Source organism: Coregonus lavaretus (genome assembly GCF_964263955.1).
Source record: "Coregonus lavaretus genome assembly, chromosome: 22".
Lineage (NCBI taxonomy): Eukaryota > Metazoa > Chordata > Actinopteri > Salmoniformes > Salmonidae > Coregonus > Coregonus lavaretus.
The window spans coordinates 6,665,805-6,688,728 of NC_140009.1; the positions used below are offsets into that span (position 1 = coordinate 6,665,805).

The 22,924-nt window shown below is 43.7% G+C and overlaps 1 pseudogene across 1 annotated transcript in view; it reads left to right on the forward strand.

Annotated features, from left to right (window-relative positions):
- The window catches only part of LOC311149855 (copine-5-like), a 79,410-nt pseudogene extending 58,129 nt beyond the window's left edge, over positions 1–21,281 (forward strand). The window contains exons 7-13 of the transcript in view: positions 183–229; positions 546–727; positions 4,442–4,569; positions 14,100–14,202; positions 17,928–17,985; positions 20,674–20,747; positions 21,055–21,281. The product of the transcript in view is annotated as a copine-5-like (transcript). The remainder of the gene's footprint in view (positions 1–182; positions 230–545; positions 728–4,441; positions 4,570–14,099; positions 14,203–17,927; positions 17,986–20,673; positions 20,748–21,054) is intronic.
- The last annotated feature ends 1,643 nt before the right edge of the window (positions 21,282–22,924 follow it).

Consider the following 22,924-nt stretch of genomic DNA (forward strand, 5'->3'; position numbering starts at 1 on the left):
TTTCCAGTCCTGACTTTATTACTCAAAGTAACGTAAGCCGAGGTGCTCTGCAGATTATCTCGGTTTACGTTACTTTGTGTAATAAAGTCTATCTTGATTCTACAAAAACTCTGAAAGAACTTTGATTTTTAAATAAAGTATAGTGATAATTTTCCACATCACTCTCTGTTTCTTTCTTCCAGAACCCAGATTCACTTCACGGTGGCCATTGATTTCACTGCATCCAATGGTGAGGGCTGGTCCTATTCTACTGCGCTCCACTCTTACCTATTTTATGACACTACTCCTTTGTAAAAGACTGGGTTACATTTTGGTTTCACCAAACACAAAGTCTATAATGAAACATGATGAAGATGCAATCCCATTTGCAAAGCTATAATCAGCCGTTGAAAATCACACTACAGCACCCTTTAACTGTGTTAGCTTTACTGAATTCCACTCTGGTTCAGACTGAGTTTCCATGTTGCTAGTCTTGTACGTCTCACTGTGAGACTCCTCAGTCCAGTATGCTGCATCACTCACCTCTGACCTCTGACCCTCCCTAGGTAACCCGTCCCAGTCCACCTCTCTACACTACATGAACCCGTACCAGATGAATGCGTACGCCATGGCCCTGAAGGCTGTAGGGGAGATCATCCAGGACTACGACAGTGATAAGATGTTCCCTGCTCTGGGATTTGGAGCCAAGCTGCCCCCTGATGGACAGGTCTCCCACGAGTTCCCCTTGGTAACTATCTATCATAATCATCATATGACTGCACACACCCACACAAACATACACACACACCCACACACACACACATACACACACACACACACATACACACACATACACACACCCAAACCTACACACCCAAACCCACACACACACACACACGCACGCACACACACACACATACACACACATACACACACCCAAACCCACACACACACACACACACACACACACACACACGCACACACACACACAACAGACTAAGCTGGGTGTTATCTGATGTCCAATGAGTTCCCCCAGTTAACTATCCTGTATAGACTGCAGATAAACTACAGATGCACTATATACACAAAAGTATGTGGACACCCCTTCAAATTAGTGGATTCTGCAATATTTATATATATTTTATTTTTTGTCATTTAGCAGACGCTCTTATCCAGAGCGACTTACAGTTATTAATTTAAAAAATAATAATTTTACTTTAAAAAAAAATAATCATACTGGCCCCCCGTGGGAAACGAACCCACAACCCTGGCGTTGCAAACGCCATGCTCTACCAACTGAGCTACATCCCTATTTCAGCCACACCTGTTGCTGACAGGTGTATACAATTGAGCACACAACCATTCAATCTCCATAGACAAACATTGGCAGTAAATGGCCTTACTGAAGAGCTCAGTCACTTTCAACATGGCACCGTCATAGGATGCCACCATTCCAACAAGTCTGTTCGTCAAATTTCTTCCCTCCTAGAGCTGCCCCTGTCAACTGTAAGTGCTGTTATTGTGAAGTGGAAACGTCTAGGAGCAACAACGGCTCAGCCGCGAAGTGGTAGGCCACACAAGCTCACAGAACGGGACCACCGAGTGCTGAAGCGCTTAGCACGTAAAAATCGTCTGTCTTCGGTTGCAAAACTCACTACCAAGTTCCAAACTGCCTCTGAAAGCAACATGACCACTGAGTGCTGAAGCACGTAGTGTGTAAACATCGTCTGTCCTCGGTTGCAACACTTACTACCGAGTTCCAAACTGCCTCTGGAAGATAGAACTGTTCGTCGGGAGCTTCATGAAATGGGTTTCCATGGCCGAGCAGCCGCACACAAGCCTAAGATCACCATGCTCAATGCCAAGCGTTGGCTGGAGTGGTGTAAAGCTTGCCGCCATGGACTCTGGAGCAATGGAAATGTGTTCTCTCGAGTGATGAATCACGCTTCACCATCTGGCAGTCCGGCGGACAAATCTGGGTTTGGCGGATGGCAGGAGAACGCTACCTGCCCGAATGCATAGTGACAACTGTAAAGTTTGGTGGAGGAGGAATAATGGTCTGGGGCTGTTTTTCATGGTTCGGGCTAGTTCCCTTAGTTCCAGTGAAGGGAAATCTTAACGCTACAGCATAAAATGACATTCTAGACGATTCTGTGCTTCCAACTTTGTGGCAACAGTTTGGAGAAAGCCCTTTCCTATTTCAGCATGACAATGCCCCCATGCACAAAGCGAAGTCCATACAGAAATGGTTTGTCGAGATCGGCACGGAAGAAATTGACTGGCCTGCACAGAGCCCTGACCTCAACCCCATCCAACACCTTTGGGATGAATTGGAACGCCAACTGCGAGCCAGGCCTAATCGCCCAACATCAGTGCACAACCTCACTAATGCTCTTGTGGCTGAATGGAAGCAAGTCCCCGCAGCAATGTTCCAACATCTAGTGGAAATCCTTCCCAGAAGAGTGGAGGCTGTTATAGCAGCAAAGGGGGGACCAGCTCCATATCAATGCCCATGATTTTGGAATGAGATGTTCGACGAGCAGGTGTCCATATACTTTTGGTTATGTAGTGTTAATAGACTGTTAGAGCTGGCAGGGTTTGGTGGAAGCTGGGTGTATGAGGGTGTCCCATGAGCCATCCTATACGTATACAATAGGTATCATTATACAATAGGTATCATTATACAGTAGGTATCATTATACAGTAGGAATCATTATACAATAGGTATCATTATACAATAGGTATCATTATACAGTAGGTATCATTATACAATAGGTATCATTATACAGTAGGTATCATTATACAGTAGGTATCATTATACAGTAGGTATCATCATTATACAGTTGTGGTGCTGTGTGTGTGTGTGGCTGTATGATAGTGGATTAGCGTTGTGGTGCTGTGTGTGTGTGTGGCTGTATGATAGTGGATTAGCGTTGTGGTGCTGTGTGTGTGTGTGGCTGTATGATAGTGGATTAGCGTTGTGGTGCTGTGTGTGTGTGTGTGTGGCTGTATGATAGTGGATTAGCGTTGTGGTGCTGTGTGTGTGTGTGTGTGGCTGTATGATAGTGGATTAGCGTTGTGGTGCTGTGTGTGTGTGTGGCTGTATGATAGTGGATTAGCGTTGTGGTGCTGTGTGTGTGTGTGGCTGTATGATAGTGGATTAGCGTTGTGGTGCTGTGTGTGTGTGTGGCTGTATGATAGTGGATTAGCGTTGTGGTGCTGTGTGTGTGTGTGGCTGTATGATAGTGGATTAGCGTTGTGGTGCTGTGTGTTGCCCTTCAGTTGACAATAAGAGGATCAAGACAGCTTGTTTACCAATATGCTGTAAACTGAGCTTCATGACTCGCCTCAGAGGCAGAGAGAGAGAGAGAGAGAGAGAGAGAGAGAGAGAGAGAGAGAGAGAGAGAGAGAGAGAGAGAGAGAGAGAGAGAGAGAGAGAGAGAGAGAGAGAGAGAGAGAGAGAGAGAGAGAGAGAGAGAGAGAGAGAGAGAGAGAGAGAGAACTTGTGTATTCCTTTGACAGATATGAGCATGCATAAATTAAACACAGGTTTAATTTAAACCTTCTCTAGTGCAAATTGGCTTCTGTAAGCCTTAAGGATTCTTCAATCAATTAGGCTTCTCTCAGCCAGTTAATGTGGATGGGGATGGTGGTGTACAGTACAACTAATGAGCAGCCCATCGGCAGGGAATCCACCGCACCGTATCAACCTCCATTCTGATTAAGATTATTCACACATCTGACAATATGATGAAAACCAACCAACCAGCACACTTTCAAGGGTTTCTATTCTCATTTGCTGTACAGTGAAGGTAGAATTAATGTTTGTTTTAGTGGTTGGAGTCACTATCTAAAATCACTATCTATGAAGCTTAAAGCCTGTCGCATGCTTCCCAGTCGAAACAGTTTGTGCATACTGTATATTCTGCAAACATTTTGTGACATGAAAAGGATTCTTCAATGAGGTGTTTGCTGTCATTCAATGAGGGAGAGGAGAGAACGCAGCAGCAGCTAGGTCCTTCTGTACTGCAGTACACTTCTAGTTTTCATGCTATTTTTTTCACTTGAGAAGTACTGCCCCGATCAACTTAGTTAGATGTAAAATTGTGCCACTAAGACCTGAGCAAAAAAACGTCAAAATGAATTACAGATTTCTTGATTTATCTTAGATTAATTAAGACTATTTTGAGGAAGTGTTACTGGCGACGTTGTTGCTACGGTGGCTCAAGAGGGACAAACAACAGTAATATTGCCACTTTTTTCTCGTTTTACAAGCAAGGTCTTTAGGGAGAATGCGAGCACAGACGTTCGCTTCGCCTAGCCGAGTTCTGCTAGGAGCAAACCCAACCTATGTATGCGGACGCCTTTACACTCACACAGTCGATTCCCTCACTATTATCCTGGTTATATCTCAGAAATGTAACTAATTCAGGTAACATGTTATGTATTTTCTCCTTCACAGAATGGCAACATAGAGAACCCCTACTGCAACGGAATGGAGGGGATTCTAAAAGCATACCATCAGAGTCTAAAGACGGTCCAACTCTACGGACCAACCAACTTCGCTCCGGTCGTCAACCATGTGGCAAAGTGAGTCATTGAGTCATCTAGAGAATACCGTTGCTGGCGTTTACAATAATACTGAGATAAAATACAAAATCTTTGGTCCTAACATGATGTATGTAAAATATTGTGTGCTTTAGCTTGGGATACAATGCCTTCAGAAAGCATTCATAAACCTTGACTTATTCCACATTTTGTTGTGTTACAGCCCGAATTCAAAATGGATTAAATTGTTTTATTTTTCTCACCCCATCTACACACAAGAAATTGCAAATATCTAATTTACATAAGTATTCACACCCCTGAGTCAATACATGTTAGAATCACCTTTGGCGCCAATTACAGCTGTGATTCATTCTGGTTAAGTCTCTTTGCACACCTGGATTGTACAATATTTGCACATCATTCTTTTTAAAATTCTTCAAGCTCTGTCAAGTTGGTTGTTGACCATTGGTAGACAGCCATTTTCAAGTCTTGCCATAGCGCTTCAAGACAATTTAAGTCTAAACTGTAACTAGGCCACTTAGGAACATTCAATGTCGTCTTGGTAAGCAACTCCAGTGTATATTTGGCCTTGTGCTGTAGGTTACTGTCCTGCTGAAAGGTGAATTTACATTTACGTCATTTAGCAGACGCTCTTATCCAGAGCGACTTACAGTTAAGTGAGTGCATACATTATTTTATCTTTCATACCCCTGTGGGAATCAAACCCACAAAGCTGGCGTTGCAAACACCATGCTCTACCAACTGAGCTACATCCCTGCCGGCCATTCCCTCCCCTACCCTGGACCAATTGTGCGCCGCCCCATGCGTCTCCCGGTCACGGCCGGCTACGACAGAGCCTGGATTCGAACGAGCGTCTCTAGTGGCACAGCTAGCACTGCGATGCAGTGCCTTAGACCGCTGCGCCACTCAGGAGCTAATTTGTCTCCCAGTGTCTGTTGGAAAGCAGACAAGGTTTTCCTCTAGCGTTTTGCCTGTGCTTAGCTCTATTCCATTTATTTTTATCAACAACAAAAAAACTACCCAGTCCTTGCCGATGACAAGCATACCCATAACCTGATGCAGCCTCCACTCTGTAACTGTTTTAATGTTACCATTGCCCTCATGGTGAAATCCCTGAGCGGTTTCCTTCCTCTCCGGCAACTGAGTTAGAAAGGACACCTGTATCTTTGTAGTGACTGGGTGTATTGATACACCATCCAAAGTGTAATTAATAACTTCACCATGCTCAAAGGGATATTCAATGTCTGTTTGTTTTTTTACCCATCTAGCAATACCCCTTAATGACAAAGCGAAAACAGGTTTTTAGAAATACCTTATTTACATAAGTATTCAGACCCTTTGATATGATACTCGAAATTGAGCTCAGGTGCATCCTGCTTCCATTGATCATCCATGAGATGTTTCTACAACTTGATTGGAGTCCACCTGTGGTAAATCCAATTGATTGGACATGATTTGGAAAGGCACACACCTGTCTATATAAGGTCCCACAGTTGACAGTGGATATCATAGAGAAAAAACCAAGCCATGAGGTCAAAGGAATTGTCCGTAGACAGGATTGTGTCGAGGCACAGATCTGGGGATGGGTAACAAAAAATGTCTGCAGCATTGAAGGTCCCCAAGAACACAGTGGCCTCCATCATTCTTAAATGGAAGAAGTTTGGAACCACCAAGACTCTTCCTAAAGCTGGCCACCCGGCCAAACTGAGCAATCGGGGGAGAAGGGCCTTGGTCAGGGAGGTGACCAAGAATCCGATGGTCACTCTGAAAGAGCTCCAGAGTTCCTCTGTGGAGATGGGAGAACCTTCCAGAAGGACAACCATTTCTGCAGCACTCCACCAATCAGGCCTTTATGGTAGAGTGGCCAGGCAGAAGCCACTACTCAGTTAAAGGCACATGACAGCCCACTTGGAGTTTGCCAAAAGGCACCTAAAGGACTCTCAGACAATGAGAAACAAGATGATCTGGTCTGATGAAACCAAGATTGAACTCTTTGGCCTGAATGCCAAGTGTCACGTCTGGAGGAAACCTGCCACCATCCCTACGGTGAAGCATGGTGGTGGCAGCATCATGCTGTGGGGATGTTTTTCAGCGACAGGGAGACTAGTCAGGATTGAGGGAAAGATGAACAGCGCAAAGTACAGAGAGATCCTTGATGAAAACTTGCTCCAGAGCGCTCAGGACCTCAGACTGGGGTGAAGGTTCACCTTCCAACAGGACAACGACCCTAAGCACACAGCCAAGACAACGCAGGAGTGGCTTCGGGACAAGTCTCTGGAGAGACCTGAAAATAGCTGCCCATCCAACCTGACAGAGCTTGAGAGGATCTGCAGAGAGGAATGGGAGAAACTCCCCAAATACAGGTGAGCCAAGCTTGTAGCGTCATACCCAAGAAGACTCGAGGCTGTAATCACTGCCAAAGGTGCTTCAACAAAGTACTGAGTAAAGGGTCTGAATACTTATATAAATGTGATATTTCAATATTTTATTTTTAATAAATGTGAACCAGTTTTTGCTTTGTCATTATGGGTTATTGTGTGTAGATTGATGAGGGAAAAAACAATTTAATCCATTTTAGAATAAGGCTGTAATGTAACAAAATGTGGAAAAAGTCATGGGGTCTGAATAGTTTCCGAATGGACTGTATGTATAGGGATAAGGGGACTAGGCAACAGGATACAAGATAAACAGAGTAGCTGCACCTTGTATGTGAGTGGGTGTGGGGATGTGTAGAGTCAGTATAAATGTATGTGCATATTATATGTGAGAGAGTAGATAATGGAGTGAGTTGTGTGTGTGTGTTGGAGTGACAGTTGTGTGAGTGTGTAGGGCCCTTTGTGTGTGTGTGCATAGAGACATTGCAAAGATTGAAATAAATAGGTCAATAAAGATACAAGGTCAATTCAGATAGTCCGTGTAGCTATTTTGTTAGCTATTTATCAGTCGTATTGCTTGGGGATAGATAGCTGTTAAAGAGCCTGTTGGTGTCAGACTTGATGCACTGGTACCTCTTGCCGTGCGGCAGCACAGAAAATAGTCAATGGCTTGGGTGGTTGGGGCCTTTGACGATTTTCCGGGCCTTCTTTTCACATCTCCTGATATACAGTAGAGGTCCTGGATGGCAGGGAGCTCGGCCCCCAGTGATGCCCCATGCGATCGAGGGCGGTGCTATTGCCATACCAAGCAGTGATGCAGGGTATTGTGTGTAGATCAGGTGACACAAAATCTAAATTGAATCCATGTTTAATTCAGGCTGTAACAACAACACATATGTGTGGAAAAGTCGAGGGGTGTGAATTATTTCTGAAGGCACCGTACATGTGACTCTGGATGACAACGTAACGATGTTTGTTTCCAACATTAGGGCTGTGTTCCTAAAGAAGTTAAATCCATTTCGTGTTTTCTTTCCTTGCCACAACACTAATGAGTATCACGATACTGGTATCGTCCCAGCCCTAGTCTACACTAGCCTAGTCCCAGATCAGTTTGTGCTGTAAAGCCAACTCCTATGGACGTTAATTGGCATGAGGTATCCTGGTTCCAGATCAGTCTATACTGTCTTAACCATTTCCTTATAGTTGTTGTTTGGCATTACAATAGGAGTCTGCCAAACAGCAGAAACAGATCTGGGACCTGATTATAGGAGTTGGCTATACAACAGCATAAACAGATCTGGGACCTGGTTATAGGAGTTGGCTATACAACAGCATAAACAGATCTGGGACCTGGTTATAGGAGTTGGCTATACAACAGCATAAACAGATCTGGGACCTGGTTATAGGAGTTGGCTATACAACAGCATAAACAGATCTGGGACCTGGTTATAGGAGTTGGCTATACAACAGCATAAACAGATCTGGCACTTGGCTACATCTCAACAACAGCACAAGGCTGATTATCAATATAAGTAACCGTTTCACGGTAATGTCTACACCTGTTGTATTCGGCGCATGTGGCAAATAAAATTTTATTTGATTTTATCAATCAACCTTATCTCAACCTTGCTTATAAAGCCAGTTGAAAAACAAACCTTCAGGCAACCTTCAGCTCCACAATGAATACGAATCAGACATGCCATTAGACAGGCCTGTAAACCAGTAAATAACTGTTGTTTTATGGATATGTTGTGACTTAATGAAGAGGAAATTAACAATCAACTGTCGCTGTGGTGACAGATGTAAGTGGAGGTCAAGTCTCAGGTCAGACTAATGAGGACCCACGTTGCTGTTGGGTGTGTGTATGGTTTTACTATCCTTGTGGGGACCAGAAGTCCTCACAAGCAGAATAAAAACAAGGACAATTCAGACAAGTGGGGACATTTCTCCAGGTCCCCGCAAGGAAAACGTAAGAGGTTTAGGGTTAGGGGTTTGGGGTTAGGGTTAAGGTTAAGGTTAGGGAAAATAGGATTTTGAATGGGAATCAATTGTTTGGTCCCCCACAAGTATAGTAAAACACGTGTCTGTGAACCTGATGAGCATAGATGTCCCTTTAATCTCCAAAAACAACAGTAATCTCTCAAGTCTGTGTTTGTCTGACCTCTCTCTATCTCTCTCTCTCTCTCACTCACTCACCCTCACACTCACCCTCATGCACTCACGGACACACACCATCCCTCTGATGCTGACCCCCTCCTTGTCTTTAATTAAAATGTCAGCTCCAGACTCCAGAGAGCGATCGTCTGACAGGCTTAATCAGAAAGCAGGAGGAAAGGACTCAACAACAACCCCAGAGGACCCCCAGAGGTCCGGCTGAAATGTCAACACGCCCTTAGCTTTGGCATGATGAGCACTTGGATGTGTCACTTATTGTCTCCTCTTCTCTAGTCACAATAATACGATCAGGATCAGAGTAAAAGAGCTGATTTAGGATCAGTTTAGCCTTTTTAGATCACAGTGATCAAGATAACATGGACAGGAGGGGGACCTGATTCCAGCCCCTGGTCAAATCAACAGCCTACCTGGCAATCAATCAATGATAACTGTAAAAAGAATAAAGAAATAACAGTGACTTGTAATTCTAAACAGTAAATTATTCATGTTATGGACAGCTAGGGATGGGTGATGGAATCTAGGCCACGTACATACAGAACACTGCTGAGAGTCTGATGTGGCTCATCACAAACACTAGACCTCAGAGATTTAGAAGATACAGTGTGTGTGTGTGTGTGTGTGTGTGTGTGTGTGTGTGTGTGTGTGTGTGTGTGTGTGTGTGTGTGTGTGTGTGTGTGTGTGTGTGTGTGTGTGTGTGTGTGTGTGTGTGTGTGTGTGTGTGTGTGTGTGTGTGTACGTGTGTGTGTACGTGTGTGTGCGTGTGTGCCTTTGACAGGTGAGAGTTAGAGTGCAAAGCAGGCTGTACTTTGTTTATATTAAGGCTCTGGGACTCACTCTCTGATGACAGGGAGCTTGATTTTGAAAGGAGATCTTTTTTTATGGCTTGATTCATACGGTAAAGAGATCATTGGAAAACAGACCGTGGGGGGAAAGAACAAGGACGCCGTCATTGACGCACATTAGAAAGAATCTGATCTTACAAAGTGGATATTAGTCAAATCTGTCATGACTACTGTGTTCTAACAGGCCCACACTCTGCTTAATAAAATCCGATCAGTATATATTTGGCTGTTTTCGCTGCATAAGATTTAGAAATAGTACTTTTCAGCGTTAGAAAACATTTCTGCTAAACGCTACCTCCCATTCATATAAGCTGGTAGCATAGCTATCCATATAGAAATCGGTGGTGGTACTTGAAGACACTTTTTAAGTGTAATGCAGTTGATTGAGGATGATGGCATGAGCATGTATTGGTGTTGACATCCAAACAAGCATTATACTCCAATTCTTACCTCAACATAGTGTGAAATACACATACAAATATAGGATCTTAATTTGATCACCCTGTTGCAGGAGAACTTTCCCGCAATGCAGGACATTTAAAACTTGCAGTGTATTTGAGGTTTAAAAAGGGACGTGTGAGTGATGTTGCCATGGCATTTTCATTGTTTTGGTCGAGTTTGATTGATCTCTTTACCGCATCTATCCGTAGCGCTGAAGGTCCGCATTGTAGCGTGATTTACGTTTAAAGGCATGTTTTCTCACGTTCTCGGAGGCTGCATTCACGGTAAACGCTGAAGATGTCAGCTCAATCGGAAATTACCTTTAAAGGGATACCTCTGGATTTGAACTTGTGCATACCATTTCTATGTCTCTACGTGCAGTTTGAAGGAAGTTTCTAACTAGCCCTAGCGCAATTGCTAACTAGCGTTAGAGCAATGACTGGAAGTATGCTAGTAGATCCCACTGGCTATAAGGTGAATGCACCTATTTGTAAGTCGCTCTGGATAAGAGCGTCTGCTAAATGACGTAAATGTAAATGTAAATGTAGATACCACAGACTTCCAGTCATTGCACTAACGCTGGTTAGAATTGGCTCGCAAAACTACCGCTTCCTTCATACTGGACGCAGAGACATAAAATTGGTATCCACAAGTTAATCTGACTCCGGGGAAGTACACTGAACAAAAGTGTGAATTCAACATGTAAAGTGTTTGTCCCATGTTTCATGAGCTGAAATAAAAGATCCCTGAAATGCTACGCACAAAAAGCTTATTTCTCTCAAATTGTGTGCATTAATTTACATTCATTTTAGTGAGCATTTCTCTTTTGCCAAGATAATCGATCCACCTGACAGGTGTGGCATATCAAGAAGCTGATTAAACAGCATGATCAATACACTGGTGCACCTTGTGCTGGGGACAATAAAAGGCCAGTATAATGTGCAGTTTTGTCACACAACACAATGCCACAGATGTCTAAAGTTTTGAGGTAGCATGCAATTGGCATACTGACTGCAGGAATGTCCACCAGAGCTGTTGCCAAAGAATTGAATGTTCATTTCTCTACCATAAGCCACCTCCAACGTCGTTTTAGAGAATTTGGCAGTACTTTCAACCGGCCTCACAACCGCAGACCACATGTATGGCGTTGTGTGGGCTAACGGTTTGCTGATGTCAACAATGTGAACAGAGTGCCCCATGGTGGCGTTGGGGTTATGGTATGGGCAGGCATAAGCTAAGGACAATGAACACAATTGCATTTTATCAATGGCAATTTGAATGCACAGAGATACCGTGACGAGATCCTGAGGCCCATAGTCATGCCGTTCATCCGCAGCCATCACCTCATGTTTCAGTATGATAATGCACAGCCCCATGTCGCAAGGATCTGTACACAATTCCTGGGAGCTGAAAATGCCCAGTTCTTTCATGGCCTGCATGCTCACCAGACAAGTCACCGATTGAGCACGTTTGGGATGCTCTGGATCGACGTGTACGACAGCGTGTTCCAGTTCCCGCCAGTATCCAGCAACTTTGCACAGCCATTGAAGAGGAGTGGAACAACATTCCAAAGCCCACAATCAACAGCCTGATCAACTCTATGCGAAGGAAATGTGTCGCGCTGCATGAGGCAAATGGTGGTCACAGCAGATACTGACTGGTTTTCTGATCCACGCCCCTACTTTTTTTAAAGGTATCTGTGACCAACAGATGCATGTCTGTATTCCCAGTCATGTGAAATCCATAGATTAGGGCCTAATTAATGTATTTAAATTCCTTATATGAACTGTAACTCAGTAAAATCTTTTAAATTGTTGCATGTTGCGTTTATATTTGTCACTCGTTAAAAAAAACTAGGCGTATGTCGCGGGTCACTACTTCACAGGAGAGCCATTTGAACTTAAACTTTCTTAAAATCAAAATGCAATTTTTGGCAGAAATGCCTTCTGGAAGGTGAACTTCCATGTGCCTTAATAAAATACTTGTATGCCAACTGTACATTTGAATAAAATGGTTAAATTACGAGCCTAGTTGGTTAAGCCGCAGAAAAAGACAGCAACCTTCCCACTAGCCATGATTGGCTGAGATAATGATTGGGCTGGACATGCCGAGAGAGGAGTTCGGATTGGTCTGCCATATAGAAGGCTTCTGTCTATTTGAGCTGGTCATGTGTAGGTAATCCTGTCTAACGGGGCTTTTTTCAAATGTATCGTGTAGTGGAGCTGCATAAGTGTTGCTCTCCACTATCTGGAGGATCGAGTTTTGAAATCAGTGGAATTAGAGTATGATAGCTAAAGAGATGGAGAAAACACCTGTCTCCGGATTACATCTTCAAACTAAGGGCAACCATGGCATCCGTGACAGGGAGACGCGTCCATCATGCATGATGTATACGGGTAAGATAGTTTAGCTAGCCACATTTTCAGATATTACATGTTTCTAATTTTGCCTGAAAGTGGTTTCATTTCAAGTTAAAGTGTACTGTTAGCTAGCTAGCTAACGTTAGCTGACTGGCTCGCTAGCTAATGTTACGTGTATGATGTTATTATTCGTATCTCAGAGCAGTTTTCTTGGCTAGTTAGACCCTAATGTTAGCTAGGTAACATTGAACCTGGTTGGTTAGCTACCAGCAGATTCATTCAGGGTAGTAATGTCATGAGTTGGCACTATGGTTAATTGTTTAACTAGCTAATGTTAGCTGGCTGGCTCGCTAGCTAACGTTACGTGGCATGTATGATCTTACACGTTGTTTACCTAGCTAGGTTCATTGTTTACCTAGCTAGCTAGCTAGCTACATGTCTTAACAAAAGTCTCCACTATGCAAGTAACCATTTCGGGTGTGTTCGTAAATTCAGTCTGAGTATGCCAGAGCGCAGAATAACTGATTAATTTACGAACGCACAACACCCGTTGAATATGGCCGGTGTCAGTAAACATCGGCAAAAAAGCGTAATTACATTGTTGCCAGAAGAGCTTGTTAGGCTGTTTTCATGTTATCCAGAGGTAAACAATGAACCATAATTCCAATTTTGTGGCTGAAAGTAAATAGCAAGCTAGCCAATGTTAGCCAGTTAGCTTGGGTGCTTGACTGCCGTTATGAGGTCAGAACGCTCGGATCAACCCTACTCATCGGCCAGAGCGTGAAGTGTGCGCACTGAACGCTCCGAAAGCGAAACTAAATGGGTGGGGCTAAAGCTTAAGAGGCTGTGAACGATGCTGAATGGGTGTAGATAAAGAAGAGCTCTTCACCAGGTACCAAAATATTCAAAGGCCATTTTCTCAAAAGTGAGATTACAAGTTTATCAACTTTCAAAGCAGAATTACTTTCCCATTGTTCCCTTAAATGCAGTGTATGATATATAATTTTGTAGCTCTGTGTCTCTGCTTTTATCCAACGTAAAAAGCACAATTTCAAATTTTGCTACATGAGACCGAATCAAGGTGGTTGGTCACATTTTTGTTCAGTATAGATTAAAGGGCCTCATTGCCAAAATGCCAAAGTATCCCTTTAAATGTCAATTGCGCTACAACGCAGATCTTCAGTGCAACCGATTGAATCTAGCCCTTAATGTAGATTAAGTTCAATCGTTATGTTAATGAATGTCTACAGGCTCCCATGACGTCTATAATGTACCAGTATGTTATCATCAGTGTAGGAAGGGGGTAATTCTTATCTTTGAGCCCCTAACTTGTTGTGAATCTGTTCTCTCTCTCCCAGGTACGCAGCGGCTGTACAGGACGGCTCTCAGTACTTCGTCCTCCTCATCATCACAGATGGCGTCATATCAGACATGGCCCAGACCAAGGGGGCCATCGTCAACGTGAGTGGTCTGCTGGATTTTCCCATTACCCATAATCCTCCTCTGCCCTCTGTCTCCCTGTTTCTCTGTCTTTCTCTCTCTTTCTCCCACTTTCTCTCCCTCTCTGCAGGGCTTTACGGGTGCTTTTAACTCACTAAAGCACCTCAGCCTTTTACCTCAGTGAGCTTCAGGCCAAAGTCAATGTCTGTTTTTCTGCTGCTTTGAGCCATTCTTGTCAGGGCTCGTCTTTATTTGAAGAAGTAGGCCGATGTTTGTTCTATTATCCGCTCTAGTTGTTTCACTGTTGTTTGGATGTTCTTTTATTTTTGTTTGACCCAATTTAAGGTTTTGTATATGAACATCAGTTAGTTTATTAAGCACCTTACTTTACATTAACTTTTTTTTGTGGGCTTCTCTGAAATGTTTGTTTGCCACGTGAAGAGTCCCTTGAATCCACTTTGTATCTCTGGCCGTGGGAATACACAGAATGTGTCTACTGTCCAATGGGGGAGCGGCACGGCATCCTGACCTCTGATGACCTCTAACCTCTGACCTCACAGCAGACTGGGTTTAAAGGGAATTTGCGACTGTTAGTCAAACCATTAGAACAGCCACACCTTCCTTTTAAGATCTTGTCTGCTGCTCTATCCTGCCTCCGCCAAGCCTTCTAACCTGCCTCAACTGAGCCAAGCCTTCTAACCTGCCTCAACTGAGCCAAGCCTTCTAACCTGTCTCAACTGAGCCAAGCCTTCCAACCTGCCTCAACTGAGCCAAGCCTTCTAACCTGTCTCAACTGAGCCAAGCCTTCCAACCTGCCTCAACTGAGCCAATCCTTCTAACCTGCCTCAACTGAGCCAAGCCTTCTAACCTGTCTCAGCCTTCCAACCTGCCTCCGCCAAGACTTTAAACCTGTCTCAGCTTTCCAACCTGCCTCAGCCAAGCCTCTACCTCCAACCTGTCTCAGCCAAGCCTCTAACTCTAACCTGCCTCAGCCTTGTCCAAGCCTTCTAACCTGCATCTGCCTCAGCCAAGTCTTCTAACCTGCCTCAACGAAGCCTCTACCTCCAACCTGCCTCAGCTGACTCAACCAAGCCTTCTAACCTGCCTCAACCAAGCCTCTACCTCCAACCTGCCTCAATGAAGCCTCTACCTCCAACCTGCCTCAATGAAGCCTCTACCTCCAACCTGCCTCAGCCAAGCCTCTACCTCCAACCTGCCTCAGCTGACTCAACCAAGCCTTCTAACCTGCTGCCTTGGCCCTGCTTTCTGTGTCCTGCCATCACCTTTGCAGTCCTGTCAACTAGAATCACTATTCTCAACACAGGGGCAAAGGACTGAATTACTTGTTTATTTGGAGTTTAATCCTTTGCCGCAATCAGTTGTTTTCTCCAATTGTATTCTTTGAACTCTTCCGTACTATCCTGCTGCTTTAGTTTAGTTTATCTCTATGGAGTCCACCTTTCCCTCCAGTCCCCCACTTGTGAACCATTTACCAGGCCAGCCTTTGGGCTAAATATTAGCTCCAACCCCTCTCTTTGATGTTTCACAGGTCTCTCCTTAACTTAACTCTCCTCTAAGGGCAGTGAATTATACAGGAGGGCCTACTCTCTTCCTTTCTGTTAGGATATAACAGTAGAATCACCATGGCCCATAATTCATTTGGACCACTATTACAGCACTGCATCTCTGTATCCCAAATGGCATCATATTCCTTATTTAGTGCACTACTTTTAACCAGAGCCCTTTGAACCCTGCTCAAAACTAGTGCACTACACAGGGCATAGGGGTGTCATTTGGAATGCAAAAAAAAAAATGTGTTGGCAGTTCACACACGTCACGGGGGAGGGTGGGGGAGGGACTGCCTCACTGACTGGTTTGTCATGCAGAGGACGGTTGGAATAAAACTCATGAATATTTTAATGTTTTTAGAAACTTCCAGGTTTGCTTCTGCAGGCTGAAAAATACTATTACAGCCGGGGACAGGTAGAGATCAAACTATTCGAAGTTGCAGGGTTTGCAATTATTTTTGCAGTCCAAAGATAGATGGTATTTAAACAGCTTGCTGGAGTAGGATCCCCTGGGTTAGAAGTAAAGTTACTAACACTGTTGACTAAATAATGTATGTTTATAGTAATAATAATGTTTGTTTGTGGTTCAGTCTTCATGAAAATTAGATGTGGCGTTTATTGATACAGGTGTGTTGATTAAATATAGAAATATGTTAGAGTGTCAGTGTGTGAGAGAGAGAGAGAGAGAGAGAGAGAGAGAGAGAGAGAGAGAGAGAGAGAGAGAGAGAGAGAGAGAGAGAGAGAGAGAGAGAGAGAGAGAGAGAGAGAGAGAGAGAGAGAGAGAGAGAGAGAGAGAGAGAGAGAGAGAGAGAGAGAGCACGCATGCACGCCCCCCATCTTCTCCGCGTCCAAATGTGTTTTCACCACAGGCATTTATCATTCATTCATGCCACAGAGCTTTTACCGTATAGCTCCCTGATGTAACACACGGCAGCAGACCAGCTGCATGGAACTGTGGGTGGTGGTGGCAGGAGGATAAAACATAGACCGGTGCATTATGTAGTGGGATAGAGACAGAGTTCAGATAAGCAGAGAGGAGTCAGATGTACAGTGTACAGTACAGGACAATGTTAGATCATTGAAACGAGCTCATGCACATCGTCTTTCCCTTTGAAAGCACCAGTTCGTCATTAGCTGGTTTTAAGCAGCAGCTTTTTTTTTGGTCACTTACATTACATTTCCTATACATGCCACTGTACCAGGCATCCTAAATGAGAGATGGTGGAAGTGTATTTCACTGTTGGGAAGGGAGAGATGTATTGTAAGTATTTTTGATTAGTGGGTGTTTGGACCTTAATGTACTGTAGGCTGCGTTAAGTTCTCCTCCTCGGTTCTGTACTTGCTCTCCACAGAACACATTGTATTAACACTGTAGATAATATTTCTACGCTGTATGCACACATGGCTGTAAGTCATGTAAGTCGCTTTGGATAAAAGCGTCTGCTAAACGGCATATTTTGTATATTGTACTGTGTGCTATTATGTTGGCCATACAGTAGTAGTTATCCTGGACAAGATGTTCCATGACCGTCTCAAATCTTTTACTTTTAAAAATGGTATACTGTAAAACTGCTATTCCTTGTGGCAGCGAGACATCCACCCACACATGGCTAAAGAGAATGTATTTCTCAGCCTCCAGAGAAGTCTGCTGGATATGGACAAATCGTTCTGTTTTTGCAATTCTGATTGGATTTCCTCAGACTGACTGTCCAACTAGAGCTGAGCCGAACAGCAAGCAGGGAATTGTCAGCAAATGCGGTGTTTCGGTTATCTTGTCTGTGCCGTGCACATTTAATTGTCTCTCGTCCAATGGTCTCCTTGTGTCTTTCTGCCCTGTGTGACTGGATTAGCAGACTGCAGACTAGAGAATAATGTTGTACAAGAAGTGGTACTGTTGCTGTGACACTGAATAAACCCAATGCATTATACACAGTTTGAATAATGATCAACTGCTTTGTTTGAGGGCGTCAGATTGGTTTGTGATGGATTTTAATATTTCATCAGTCCTCTTCAGAACGTTTTTTTTGTTAGCAAAACACATTGAAGAAAGACAACTACCGGTATGAGCATTTAATGACTAAAGCTTTGCCCATGTAAGAACTCAAAAACACCTTGTCAGAATGTTGATAATATCACATGAAATCTATTTCTTTCTTTGTCACTGTTTGTTCTCCATAGGCTGCTAAGCTTCCAATGTCTATCATCATTGTCGGAGTCGGCCAAGCTGAGTTTGATGGTGAGATTGACCCCCCTCATAATGCTTTCATGATATTTATATTTTGTTGTTTTTATTCTTAATTAGCAGATAGCAATGTCAAGTAAATTTTACATTTACAGCATTTAGCAGACGCTCTTATCCAGAGCGACTTACAGGAGCAATTAGGGTTAAGTTCCTTGCTTAAGGGCACATCGCCAGATTTTTCACCTAGTCGGCTCAGGGATTAGAACCAGCGACCTTTTGGTTACTGGCACAACTCTCTTACCCACTAAGCTACCTGCCGCCCGTATACCAAACATTTGGAACACCTTCCTAATATTGAGTTGCGCACCTCCCCCCTTTCACCCTCAAAACAGCCTCAATTCGTCTGGGCATGGACTCTACAAGGTGTCAAATGCGTTCCACAGGGATGCTGGCCCATGTTGACGTCAATGCTTCCCACAGTTGTGTCAAGTTGACTGGATGTCCTTTGGGTGGTGGACCATTCTTGATACACACAGGAAACTGTTGAGCGTGAAAAACCCAGCAGCGTTGCAGTTCTTGATACAAACTGGTGCGCCTGGCGCCTGGCACCTACTACCATACCCTGTTTAAAGGCACTTAAATATTTTGTCTTGCCCATTCACCCACTGAGGGCACATCGTCTCAATTGTCTCAAGGCTTAAAAATCCTTCTTTAACCTGTCTCCTCCCCTTCATCTACACTGATTGAAGTTGATTTAACATAAATAAGGGATCATAGCTTTCACCTGCATTTAAAAAGCAGGTGTTCATAATGTTTTGTATACTCAGTGCATGGTTTTTAGTGGGGAAATGAACATTTATTTAAAATAGACTTTTGTAAGCTGCTGCTGGTCAGAAAGAGTATTATTTCACTATGGGGCACAGAGAAAGAAAACACATTCACACAATGTCTAAGTCCTTGACACATGCTGAGGACATAACGACTCATACATTCGCATAAATAATCAACAGAACTCAAATAAGAAAGCCCTCTGTGAAATACGCTGAGTGTTCTGTCTTTGAATGTACTGTAAATAATGCAATAGAATTCAGGTAGGAGGTTATAGCGGGCAGTTTCAGTGTGACTGATCTTAGCTAATATTCAGTTTGGTGGAATTCCGTAGTTAATGAGTAGATGTCAAACGGCAGGGTTCTAAAACCAATTCACAGCTGTTGCATACAATGAAGGGTCACTCACCCAGACAGTAGAGGGTTAAACTGGTGTTATAAGCCACTGTGAAGGGTCACTCACCCAGACAGTAGAGGGTTAAACTGGTGTTATAAGCCACTATGAAGGGTCACTCACCCAGACAGTAGAGGGTTAAACTGGTGTTATAAGCCACTATGAAGGGTCACTCACCCAGACAGTAGAGGGTTAAACTGGTGTTATAAGCCACTATGAAGGGTCACTCATACAGACAGTAGAGGGTTAAACTGGTGTTATAAGCCACTATGAAGGGTCACTCACCCAGACAGTAGAGGGTTAAACTTGTGTTATAAGCCACTATGAAGGGTCACTCACCCAGACAGTAGAGGGTTAAACTGGTGTTATAAACCACTATGAAGGGTCACTCACCCAGACAGTAGAGGGTTAAACTGGTGTTATAAACCACTATGAAGGGTCACTCACCCAGACAGTAGAGGGTTAAACTGGTGTTATAAACCACTATGAAGGGTCACTCACCCAGACAGTAGAGGGTTAAACTGGTGTTATAAACCACTATGAAGGGTCACTCACCCAGACAGTAGAGGGTTAAACTGGTGTTATAAGCCATTATGCAGGGTCACTCACCCAGACAGTAGAGGGTTAAACTGGTGTTATAAACCACTATGAAGGGTCACTCACCCAGACAGTAGAGGGTTAAACTGGTGTTATAAACCACTATGAAGGGTCACTCACCCAGACAGTAGAGGGTTAAACTGGTGTTATAAACCACTATGAAGGGTCACTCACCCAGACAGTAGAGGGTTAACCTGGTGTTATAAGCCACTATGAAGGGTCACTCACCCAGACAGTAGAGGGTTAAACTGGTGTTATAAGCCACTATGAAGGGTCACTCACCCAGACAGTAGAGGGTTAAACTGGTGTTATAAGCCACTATGAAGGGTCACTCACCCAGACAGTAGAGGGTTAAACTGGTGTTATAAGCCACTATGAAGGGTCACTCACCCAGACAGTAGAGGGTTAAACTGGTGTTATAAACCACTATGAAGTGTCACTCACCCAGACAGTAGAGGGTTAAACTGGTGTTATAAACCACTATGAAGGGTCACTCACCCAGACAGTAGAGGGTTAAACTGGTGTTATAAGCCACTATGAAGGGTCACTCACCCAGACAGTAGAGGGTTAAACTGGTGTTATAAACCACTATGAAGGGTCACTCACCCAGACAGTAGAGGGTTAAACTGGTGTTATAAGCCACTATGAAGTGTCACTCACCCAGACAGTCGAGGGTTAAACTGGTGTTATAAGCCACTGTGAAGGGTCACTCACCCAGACAGTAGAGGGTTAAACTGGTGTTATAAACCACTATGAAGGGTCACTCACCCAGACAGTAGAGGGTTAAACTGGTGTTATAAGCCACTGTGAAGGGTCACTCACCCAGACAGTAGAGGGTTAAACTGGTGTTATAAACCACTATGAAGTGTCACTCACCCAGACAGTAGAGGGTTAAACTGGTGCCTCTTTTTCTCTTCTGTGCAGCCATGGTGGAGCTTGACGGTGATGACATCAGAATCTCCTCACGAGGGAAGCTAGCAGAGAGAGACATTGTACAGGTAGAGCTTACTTCCCCTTCTGACCATAACACACACACTGATGGGGGGGGGGGGACTCATGTCACAGAACAGTCACAACATTATAGGAAGGTGCCCTTTGTGAAAAATCCCACACCCCTATTCACCCCCTTTCCCAGCAATCTGACATATTAGGAAAATCAATCATAGTTTCACTTGACGAAATTGTTCTGAATTTAAATAACAGTAAACATTGTCACCCATTTGCCATTTGAGCGTTTGCATTGTTCAAGTTATAAACAGATCAAAGTGCTATAGAAACAATACCTCTCTCTCTGTCCCCATATAGTTTGTCCCGTTCAGAGACTACATGGACCGGACAGGGAACCACGTGTTGAGTATGGCCCGGCTAGCCAAAGATGTCCTGGCTGAGATCCCTGATCAGCTCATCCTCTACATGAAGAGTAGAGGTATCAAACCCTGCCCCCTGCCTCCACCCTATGAGGAACCAGGCCCTGAAGACCAGGACCACACCCAGACCACCCCTATCTGAGCCCCAGACCTACCCCCATCTGAGGCGCCAACCCTGGGGAAGGAGGTCACGGTAGGATGGGTGGTAGCCTGGATGGTGGACCCCCTCATAGAGGAATGCAAAATGGAAATGTGGAAGTGCTTCAAGGCAGTTTTTTTCTTCTTCTTTAAATATTCATCTGGTTGTCACGCTGAACGAATTGATAAGACTCCATTTTGTTTGGAGCGAGACTCAGACAGACTTTGCTTTGAGGAAAAAGCTGACGATCAGAGAGTTTTCCTTTTGAGTTTCATCTCCTGATGGAAGGGCAGAGAGGGTGATGAGAAGTGGAGAGGCACAGAGGAGGAGGAGAGAGGAGAAAAAGAGATCAGTGATGTAAATGAATGTTAGATGTTAGCATGCAGAGGTGTCAAAGTGGTGATTCCGTAGGGTAGCATTCCTTACATGGAGAGGGTGTTTTTGAGGACATTCATTATTAGAATGTGCCCGTTTCTATCATTTTCGTGTATATGATACATTTTAGAGTGGTGGTGTACGTTGGACTAAGGAATCGTCTGTATAATGACGTATTTATTGTGAAAACAACAGCATCTATTCATGTTGGGGATCCAAAGTCATCATATTTTTCCTCTTATTTTCCCATCCCATTTTTTTTGGGGGGGGATCAATGCTATAAATAATTGTTCATTTATACTTTGAAGAGTACTGTAATATAAAGCATGTGATAGATATAAACTATCCAACTGTTTAGGAATAGTTGTAAAAGATGAAGATGAATGCTTTTACATTTTTGACTGTAACAGTTATACAGATGACCAGATGTTTGTATGATAGTTTAACATCCTGCACCCTGTACAAGACATACTTACCCTATACATTTACAATAGGTATCAACAAAATGCACTAACAGTCCAAATAAAAAGCACAAAGGTCATGTACAAGACATATATTGATAAGATGAAATATATACCATAATTATATCCTAGCAACCAACAGCTACCCCTCAAAGACAATGGAAAGGATTGCACAGCTACAAAATGGAAATGTCTTCCAGTTCTAGAACATTGTCACGAATGAGAATGAATCTATTTAAATTTGCCATTTAGCAGACGCTTTTATCCAAAGCGACGTACAGTCATGTGTGCATACATTTTTACGTATGGGTGGTCCCGGGGATCAAACCCACTACCCTGGCGTTACAAGCGCCATGCTCTACCAATTGAGCTACTTCACATTCTGCATTATTATTGTTTAAACATCTGGTCATGCACGACCAGAGCCACATCTTCAAAGGCATAGTATTTCCATAGTATTAGTGTGTAGCGAGGTATGTCATCTAGCCAGCTGCATCCACACGTATCTTGGTTGGTATAATCCTTCCCATTGTATTTTGCTGTGGTTGGTGTTGCTGAGATTAAGCAGTTAGCTCAAGGAGCCAACACAAGTCTTCAGGTGTTCGGACAAGGTTACTCATCGTGTGTGCATTGTTCCGAACCACGTTTTACAGTTTAGTCATTTAGCAGACGCTCTTATCCAGAGCGACTTACAAGAGCAATTAGGTTTAAGTGCCTTGCTCAAGGGCACCGACAGCTTTTTCACCTAGTCGGCAAAGGGAATTCGATTCCAGCGACCTTTCGGTTACTGGCCCAACGCTCTTAACCGCTAGGCTACCTGCCACCCTGTTATA